Source organism: Candoia aspera, chromosome 5, assembly GCF_035149785.1.
Source record: "Candoia aspera isolate rCanAsp1 chromosome 5, rCanAsp1.hap2, whole genome shotgun sequence".
NCBI classification, from domain to species: domain Eukaryota; kingdom Metazoa; phylum Chordata; class Lepidosauria; order Squamata; family Boidae; genus Candoia; species Candoia aspera.
Window position 1 is genome coordinate 112,899,947 of NC_086157.1, and position 9,997 is coordinate 112,909,943.

Genomic DNA, 9,997 nt, shown 5'->3' on the forward strand with positions numbered 1-9,997 from the left:
GCAAGAAAACCATGAAGAACCCCTGCTTCTTTAATGCACAAGAATTGTACTCCAGCTGGATGCTGAAGCTGGTTATTGAGCCTGGATACTGAATTAACCCATTTCCTGCTGTTAGCCCTGCGAGGTAGTCCAGACAAGAAGCACAACCAGGAGGACTAGCACGATCTTTCTTGTAACGTTTCATTAACAGAATCTTGCAAGACTGAAAGTATTTCTCCACTCTGCTCCTTTTTCTTTCTGGAAAACTAGGGAGGGCCCCTTCTGAGATGCTTCCCACGCCCTCTCTCCTTCTGCGGGCCAAGATACCTCTTACACACCGGTTGTCTAACCTGGCATATGAAAATCCTCCTTGACTTTGGGGGGATTCCTAGATAAGTTGAGGTTTTCTTGGCAACAATATGAAAATAGTTTCTATTATCTTATTTCCTAGAAGTTTTTGACTTCCCCTTCTACCCTAGAGCAATAAGATGTTCTGATTGTTTTCCAGTCCAATGCTAACCAAATGTGACACTGGTTCAAAATCTCAATCATGAAGTATTCTGGACATAAAGGGAAAGTTTATATTTATATATATTTATATGGCTTTACTTTAACAATATGTTGTTTTTCTATTTTTAACTGTTTGTAAATGGTCCAGAGTCGTTATTATGAGATGGGCAGTAAAGAAATAAGACAGATAGATAGATAGATAGATAGATAGATAGATAGATAGATAGATAGATAGGGTAGGTAGGTAGGTAGGTAGGTAGGTAGGTAGGTAGGTAGGTAGGTAGATAGATAGAGCTGTGCCTCAAGTCAATAAATCCCAGAGATTAGTTCATGCAGGAGCATCAGCAAGGGGTGTGTGTGTGTCAAATTCTGCAAGATGGCAGCCTCTGTGTTGTGTGTGAAGCTCCACCCCTTTTGTACTGTATGTGCATCCCTGCAGATGCCCCTGATGATATGGACCTCTCCATGTAGCTATCGTGGTAATAAAATAGAAGTGGTTTTGCCACAGCCACCTCCTGAAATCTTCCTTTTTCCAATTTCTCAGTCTACCTTACAGACCTGGCATTGCCTTGTGGTCTCCCATCCAATTTGAATCGAGGCTGGCCCTGCTTAGGTCAGCTAAGGTTGGTTTGAATGCCTCCTTTCACTTTGTTCCAGGTAGCATACAATTTAAAAACACAAATGTTAGAGCTTCCACAAAATGGTGGAAGTTGTATGGACTTCAACTCCCAGAATTCTTCTCAAGTCCACACATGCTGGCTGGGGAATTCTGGGAGTCCACACATCTTAAAGTTGCCAAGGTTGAAAAACACTGCTTTAGATCTTGGCTGGATGGTTGATTCATGAGCTCAGATTGGAAGATTGGAAAAGCAGGATACTGCTTTTTTTAGGGAAGAATTGGGACATTTGAAGGCTCCATGGAAGCTTCTGGCTTTGCCTTCAAAGGTTTGAGTCTCCCAGTTGGAGAGCAGAGAACAGTTGAGCATCCCAACCATCTGAGGCAGTGTTCCCCAACCTTGGCAACTTTAAGATGGGTGGACTTCAACTCCCAGAATTCCCCAGCCAGCCAAGCTGGCTGGGGAATTCTGGGAGTTGTAGTCCACCCATCTTAAAGTTGCCAAGGTTGGGGAACACTGGTCTGAGGAACACAGCCAGGCTGATCACAACAGACAGCAACTTCTTGAGAAGAGGTGGATGAAAAGAGAGACCCATGATTGGGTTAAAAGCTTCTAGGAATGGTGGCTTGAGGGCCTTCCTCCCGAGATTTTGGGTTGGAAGGCTACCTCCTACACAAACAGACTTGCTAGCCTCCTCTTAACGCTGCTCGTGTGTAAACCATGCCACCAGGAACATGGGCAGCTTCCCCTGTGTTTTTTCATACGAAGGAAAACCAACTCCATGAAGCCTGACCAGGATCTGGCAACCGAGAAGAGTGAGAAGGGAGCCTGTCGCGCCGTTAATCCACCTTTCACACAAGAAGGATGAATCAGGCGAGCTGGGCAGCTGCAGGCGGACTTGCCTGCTTCCAGACAGGGCCAGCCGGTGCCAGCCTGCCCTCGGAAGCAGGCGAGGAGTTTTGACAGCTCACAAGCGTGGAACACGCCCAGGAGAATTATTGTAATGAGGGCTATAATATTCATTAGTTAGGTGCCACTCAGCCGGGCCTGAAACCTTCAGATGGGCAAAAGGCCTGCATCCCATGCATCTTCCCGGTCATTCCCCAGAAGAATCCACGGCTGCCTCCTGCCCTTCCCCTGCCTTGAGATGGAAGAACCTAGTACTGTAGCTATAGATGGATACGGTAGATGATCAATATTATTGTTTTCTTTGCTCCTGTTGGAACCCTAATGGGAAACTCCTGAATTACACACTCCTGAACCAGCTTCTCTTAGAAGCTGTGTGAAAGTTCTGGAATCTGTTTCAGAAAATAAGGGGGAGGAGGGAGGGAGGGGGAGGAAAGGAAGGAAGGAAGGAAGGAAGGAAGGAAAAGAAAGAGGAAGGAAAGGAAAGGAAAGAAAGAGGAAGAGGAAGAGGAAGAGGGCAGGGAAAAGGAAGAAAGGGAGGGAGGGAGAAAAGAAAAGGAGGGAGGAAAGGAAAGGAAAGGAAAGCAGGAAGAGAAGGAGGAAGAGGGGAGGGAAAAGGAAGAAAGGGAGGGAGAGAGGGAGGGAAAGAAGGAAGGAGGAAGGAAGGAGGAAGAGGGGAGGGATGGAGGGAGGGAAGAAAGAAAGGGAGGAAGGGAAGGGAAGGGAAAGAAGAGGGCAGGGAAAAGGAAGAAAGGGAGGGAGGGAGGAAGGAGGAAGAGGGGAATGGAGAAAGAAGGGAGGGAGGGAAGGAAAGGGAAGGGAAGGGAGTAAGGGAGATGTGCTGTCATCTCCACCCCCACACGGAAGTTCCTTCTCTCATTACATACTTTTAAAATGAGCTGATGTTGGTATATATACTACACACACACACACACACACACCCATTCAGGATAAGCTTCAAGGCGTTCTCGGGGCAACCCCGAAAGGGCCTGTCAACGACCCCTTGGTTGCTCATACTCCTTTGTGATAATAAAGCTTGTGAGGAATCATTGCCTTGTGAGACGCCACCCCAAACAGACCAGGATGGATGCTGGTTGTGTCGAAGGGTATTGGTAGGCAGAGAATGAAAGACGGGGGAGATCCGACAGTTGGAAGACTCCGAAGCAGGCCTTTCTCAGCCTTCTGACCCTTGGAATATTTTCCGGGCCTCGGGGAAGGAGCCCCTGCCCAGTCAGGCTCCAATACAGGCCAGACGTCACAAAATTACTCTATTCGTTTCACGGGTAGGCCTGTCTAGATGCATGAACAGGGTTCTTAAACTGCAAATAAAGAGTGAAACTTACCATTTTAATGTGAAGTTGCCTGAATTTGAAATAATTTTTTAAATAAATCGTGATCTCCCAGGGAACCCCTAGGGACCTCTCGCGGAACCCGAGGGTACCACGGAACCCTGGTTGAGAAACCCTGGTCTAGAGGAAATCTGAGATTGGAAGAATGGACTGTAAAGGCTTGTGGTATTTTCTGCACAGAGGTTTAAAAATAAAGGCTCTTTTCTCCCCAAGAGAGATTGAAATGTGAGGACCCTAAAGCTCTGAGACCGGCGGAGATCTGGCATCTGATGCCAGGTAAGGAGGAGATGCATAGGAAAAGCAAACGGGAGAATGTACTGCCTCCCCCCCAATGGAAATCAAAAGAATGCTGATGATTTCCTAAAAGGATGCCAGCGGGTGCCCGACAGAGACATCAGGACAATGCCTTTCGAGAGGGCTGCATTAAGTGACTTTGAAGGGGCTTAAAATGGGGGGTGGGGTTAGGATGAAGGCCTGTGATGACCAAAGGTGGTGATGCAAGGGGAGTCTGCATCACAGGTTTTGGGGGGCATTTGTTGATTTGGTGTAGATTTATAACAATACTACTACTACTACTACTACTACTAATAATAATAATAATATAGTCTCTTCTGAAGAATTCTCAGCAAATGCTAGTAATTTAAGGTCAGTTCAAGCCCAAGGATTGCCCAGATGCTGCCACAATATATATGTGGTGCCGAGCAAAGCTGTTTTGGGTAAACTGAAGGCCCAAAGGGCAAATCATTCTGATTTTGTTGGCTGTTTTCACCACCGTTACAGCTCCAAACACTCCAGTAACAGTGGGGAAAATGGTTGGTTGGTGATTTCCAAATCTCTCCATTTCGACTGTCATCCTGATGTTTCACCATTTTTCCCCTGGTTCCTTTTGAGCTACTCCAGTGTCACTGGACTGTCGCATCTGTAAAACTAGTTTTAATTTTAATTTAATTTAATCTCTAAAACTAGTCTGTCTGAATTTAGAAATGCCATATATTTTTTCATATGGTCGTTCTGGAGCATTTTTTCAATATTATGGGCATGCCAATCCTTTGGGGCACCACATCCATACTTTTTGCATTATTATTATTATTATTAAAGGGACGCGGTGGCGCTGCAGGTTAAACCGCTGAGCTGTCGATCGGAAGGTCGGCGGTTCGAAACCGCGCGGCGGGGTGAGCTCCCGTTGCTCGTCCCAGCTTCTGCACACCAAGCAGTTCGAAAACATGCAAATGTGAGTAGATTAATTGGTACCGCTTCGGCGGGAAGGTAACGGCGTTCCGTGAGTCATGCTGGCCACATGACCCGGAAGTGTCTATGACAACGCCGGCTCCAAGGCTTTGAAACGGAGATGAGCACCGCCCCCTAGAGTCGGACACGACTGGACTTTACGTCAAGGGAAACCTTTACCTTTACCTTATTATTATTATTATTATTACAGGTAGTCCTCGCTTAATGACCAGAATTGGGACCAGAATTTCTGTTGCTAAACAAAGCAGTCATTGAGCAAATCCAACCCGATTTTATGACCTTTTTGCAGTGGTCATTAAGCAAATCACCATGGGCATTAAGCAAACCACGTGGTTGTAAAGAAAATCAAGCAGTTCCCCATTGATTTGCTTGCCAGAAGCTGGCCGGGAAGGTCGAAAATGGCAATCATGTGACCATGGGACACTGCAACAGTCATAAATGTGAACCTGTTGCCAAGCACCCAAATCATGAACATGTAACTGTGGGGATGCTGTAACGGTTGTAAGGGTGAGGACCAGTCGCAAGTCTGTTTTAAGCACTGTCGTAAGTCCGAACTGTCACTAAACAAATGGTCATTAAGAGAGGACTACCTGTATTATTACTAAAAATTTGGGATCGCTTAGCAGGATCTTTTGTCCCAAATCTGATTTTCGCAATTAACAATTGTGAGAAAGTTCTGGAATCTGTTTCAGCACAATTAGCCCAGACAATGTTCCTCTTCCTCTTTTGCTCCAAATTCAACAATGCAGCTCTATTCCAATTATCTTCTTTGCTAAAGATCTTATATGGTATATTATATCGAGTGCTAGGGATGGATTGGTTGACTTTCCAAGCCTGATTGAGCTCTGAAGCCCCTCTAGTAATTGCGGGCTAAACAATGTTTCTCAACTAGCCTACCTTGCAAGGTTGTTGTGAAGTTAAAGTGGGGGGAGTGCAGGGAGAGGTATGTCCACTGCCTCGCCCAGCTTAGAGGAAAAATGGGATTTAAATAGAATAAATTCAGGAATATTCCTTTGAGGCATTTATATGCTCTGTTGAACAGAGCTTTCCTAGTGATAATACCCAGTTTTAAGCATGTCAAGCCTCTTCATATTCTCATCCATTAGCCAAACTCTCTCTTTCTAATTAAAGCCAAAAAAATAATTTAAAAATCCTATATTCTCATCTTGTGGCTGCATTTACTCGCCACGTATGCTTATACCCCAGAGGTGATAATTTGATATAATTTTACCGAGCCCTTTCTATAATTAGAGGGCTGTCTGGTGGTCTCCAGTTCTCTTTGTAATTTCTATAGAGGGATTTGCAAAAAGATTGCCTGGAACCGAAGTATGCCTGGCAGCTGACAGGCGCTTTCATTGATCCTAATTGCGTGCCCCGTGACATTTTAATTACAGAATTTCAGCTCTCGGGAGCCAAAACCAGGGATCTCTTCCTCTTCCAACTGATAGAAACGAAATCGCAACGTGCTCAGCTATAAAGTTGATTTGACAGGCATGTGCAGTTCGTTAAATTCACGGTTCCACCCAAGCACATCTTCCATCGCTCGCTCCTTCGCTGACACCGCTGAGTCCCTTTCCCAATTCTTTTTCTGCGATCAGTGGGTGGTGCCACATCATCAACAGTTATGGTATTCTTTTTCCCCCCCAGTTTGATCTGGCTCTGAAAGCAGTGAGAACCAGAAGCCGTGTGCACTTTTTGAAAAATGTCATATCAGTCCCTCTACCAGAATGCATTCCTTACAGAATGATATGAAATTCCCAAAATTAAATTCCTTTAATCTCTGCCTTCACTGTACATATATTCTGTTTACTGGGCCCTGACTTAGATAGGCAAAATTCAATGGAAGAAGAATAGGAAAATTAACATTACACTGCTGTTGTTAGTTCCATTTTGAGGAACCGTTCCAATTTTAGGATTCAGCCAGCCCTAGATTCCCCATTAAGCCAAGGGTACCAAGGGAAGGGGGGCATCACAGAGATTTTTCCCCTAGCGATCATGCCTTTCGCTCTTTCTCTGCCGCACTCGACTTCCGTCAGATTTTTTGCAATTGTTCTTATCTGCAATGTTCAACTTCAATCTGCATTGTTTTGTTTTTTTAAAAAAATTCCCCCTTTGGCATGGCGAGTGACTCAAAGTTTGGTGGGAAGGATTTTCAGAATGAAAAAATATGCTCTAGCGATCACGTCATTTCAGAAGAGATAATATCAGATCTTATTTTCCCTTATAATCTTTGGGGGGGGTGATTAAAAATAGCTTTCAATAATTTTTTGTATTTGCATCTTTTCCATATAACAATTTTATTTTAAAAACGCATTACATCCTGCTGGAAATTGGCATTTTTTCCATTGCACTATGTATAGTAAGTAAATAATTTGCTTCTGTTGCTTACTGCTGTTGTTGTTTATTCGTTTAGTCGCTTCCGACTCTTCGTGACTTCATGGACCAGCCCACGCCAGAGCCTCCTGTCGGTCGTCAACAACCCCAGCTCCCCCAGGGACGAGTCCGTCACCTCTAGAATATCATCCATCCACCTTGCCCTTGGTCGGCCCCTCTTCCTTCTGCCCTCCACTCTCCCCAGCATCAGCATCTTCTCCAGGGTGTCCTGTCTTCTCCTTATGTGGCCAAAGTATTTCAGTTTTGCCTTTAATATCGTTCCCTCCAGTCTGGCTTGATTTCCTGGAGGATGGATTGGTTTGATCTTCTTGCAGTCTAAGGCACTCTCAGGATTTTCCTCCAACACCACAGTTCAAAAGCATCGATCTTCCTTCGCTCAGCCTTCCTTATGGTCCAGCTCTCGCAGCCATATGTTACTACAGGGAACACCATTGCTTTAACTATGCGGACCTTTGTTGTCAGTGTGAGGTCTCTGCTCTTAACTATTTTATCGAGATTTGTCATTGCTCTTCTCCCAAGGATTAAGCGTCTTCTGATTTCCTGACTGCAGTCAGCATCTGCAGTAATCTTCGCACCTAGAAATACAAAGTCTTTAACTGCTTCTACATTTTCTCCCTCTATTTGCCAGTTATCAATCCAGCTGGTTGCCATAATCCTGGTTTTTTTGAGGTTTAGCTGCAAGCCAGCTTTTGCACTTTCTTCTGTCACCTTCATCATAAGGCTCCTCAGTTCATCTTCGCTTTCAGCCATCCAAGTGGTATCATCTGCATATCTGAGATTGTTAATGTTTCCTCCAGCGATTTTAACTCCAGCCTTGGATTCCTCAAGCCCAGCATGTCGCATGATGTGTTCTGCGTACAAGTTGAATAGGTAGGGTGAGAGTATACAGCCCTGCCGTACTCCTTTCCCAATCTAAAACCAGTCCGTTGTTCCGTGGTCTGTTCTTACTGTTGCTACTTGGTCGTTATACAGATTCTTCAGGAGGCAGACAAGATGACTTGGTATCCCCATACCACTAAGAACTTGCCACAATTTGTTCTGGTCCACACAGTCAAAGGCTTTAGAATAGTCAATAAAACAGAAATAGATGTTTTTCTGAAACTCCCTGGCTTTTTCCATTATCCAGCGGATATTGGCAATTTGGTCTCTAGTTCCTCTGCCTTTTCTAAACCCAGCTTGTACATCTGGCAATTCTCACTCCATGAGTTGCTGAAGTCTACCTTGCAGGATCTTGAGCATTACCTTACTGGCATGTGAAATGAGTGCCACTGTTCGATAGTTTGAACATTCTTTAGTGTTCCCCTTTTTTTGGTATGGGGATATAAGTTGATTTTTTCCAGTCTGATGGCCATTCTTGTGTTTTCCAAATTTGCTGGCATATACCACGCATTACCTTGACAGCATCATCTTGCAAGATTTTGAACAGTTCAGCTGGGATGCCGTCGTCTCCTGCTGCCTTGTTATTAGCAATGCTTCTTAAGGCCCATTCAACCTCACTCTTCAGGATGTCTGGCTCTAGCTCACTGACCACACCGTCAAAGCTATCCCCGATATTGTTATCCTTCCTATACAGGTCTTCTGTATATTCTTGCCACCTTTTCTTGATCTCTTCTTCTTCTGTTAGGTCCTTGCCATCTTTGTTTTTGATCATACCCATTTTGGCCTGGAATTTACCTCCCATGTTTCTAATTTTCTGGAAGAGGTCTCTTGTCCTTCCTATTCTATTGTCTTCTTCCACTTCCACACATTGCTTGTTTAAAAATAATTCCTTATCTCTTCTGGCTAACCTCTGGAATTTTGCATTTAATTGGGCATATCTCCCCCTATCACTGTTGCCTTTTGCTTTCCTTCTTTCTTGGGCTACGTCTAGTGTCCCAGCAGACAGCCATTTTGCCTTCTTGATTTTCTCTTTCTTTGGGATGTATTTTGTTGCCGCCTCCTGAACAATGCTGCGAACTTCTGTCCAGAGTTCTTCTGGGACCCTATCTACTAAGTCCAGTCCCTTAAATCGATTCTTCACCTCCACTGCATATTCCTTAGGAATATTAGTGAGCTCATATCTAGCTGATCTGTGGGTCTTCCCTAATCTCCTTAGTCTGATCCTAAATTGTGAAAGAAGTTCGTGATCGGAACTACAGTCAGCTCCAGGCCTTGTTTTTACCGACTGTACAGATGTCCGCCACCTTTGGCTGCAAAGGATGTAGTCAATCTGATTTCGGTGTTGTCCATCTGGTGAAGTCCATGTATAAAGCCGTCTCTTAGGTTGTTGGAAGAGAGTGTTTGTTATGCAGAGTGAGTTGTCTTGGCAAAATTCTATCAGCCTATGTCCTGCTTCGTTTTGTCCTCCCAGGCCATGCTTATCATGCTTATCTCCCATCTGTAATTCCAGGTGTCATTTGACTGCCCACCTTAGCATTCCGTGATGAAAATAACATCTCTTTTAGGCGTGTCGTCCAGTAGGTGCTGCAGATCCTCATAGAACTGCTCTACTTCAGCTTCTTTAGCATCTGTGGTTGGGGCGTATATTTGGATCACTGTGATGTTAGATGGCTTGCCCTGAATTCGAACTGAGATCATTCTGTCGTTTTTTGGATGGTATCCAAGCACTGCTTTAGCCACTTGACTATTAATTATGAAGGCTACTCCATTTCTTCTGTGGTCCTCTTGTCCACAGTAGTAGATCTGGTGGTCATTTGATGTGAAGTGGCCCATTCCAGTCCATTTCAGTTCACTGACGCCCAAAATGTTTATCTTTAATCTTGACATCTCCCCAATAACCACATCCAATTTGCCCTGGCTCATAGATCTTACATTCCAGGTTCCAATGGCGTGTTGATCCTTAGAACATCGGATTCGCCGTTCACCACCAGCACCGTTGGCCGCTAGCCGTCCTTTCGGCTTTGAGCTAGCTGCGTCATCACGTCTGGGGCTAGTTGAGCTCATCCTCTGTTCCTCCCCAGTAGCATTTTGACCATCTTCTGACCTGGGGGTCTC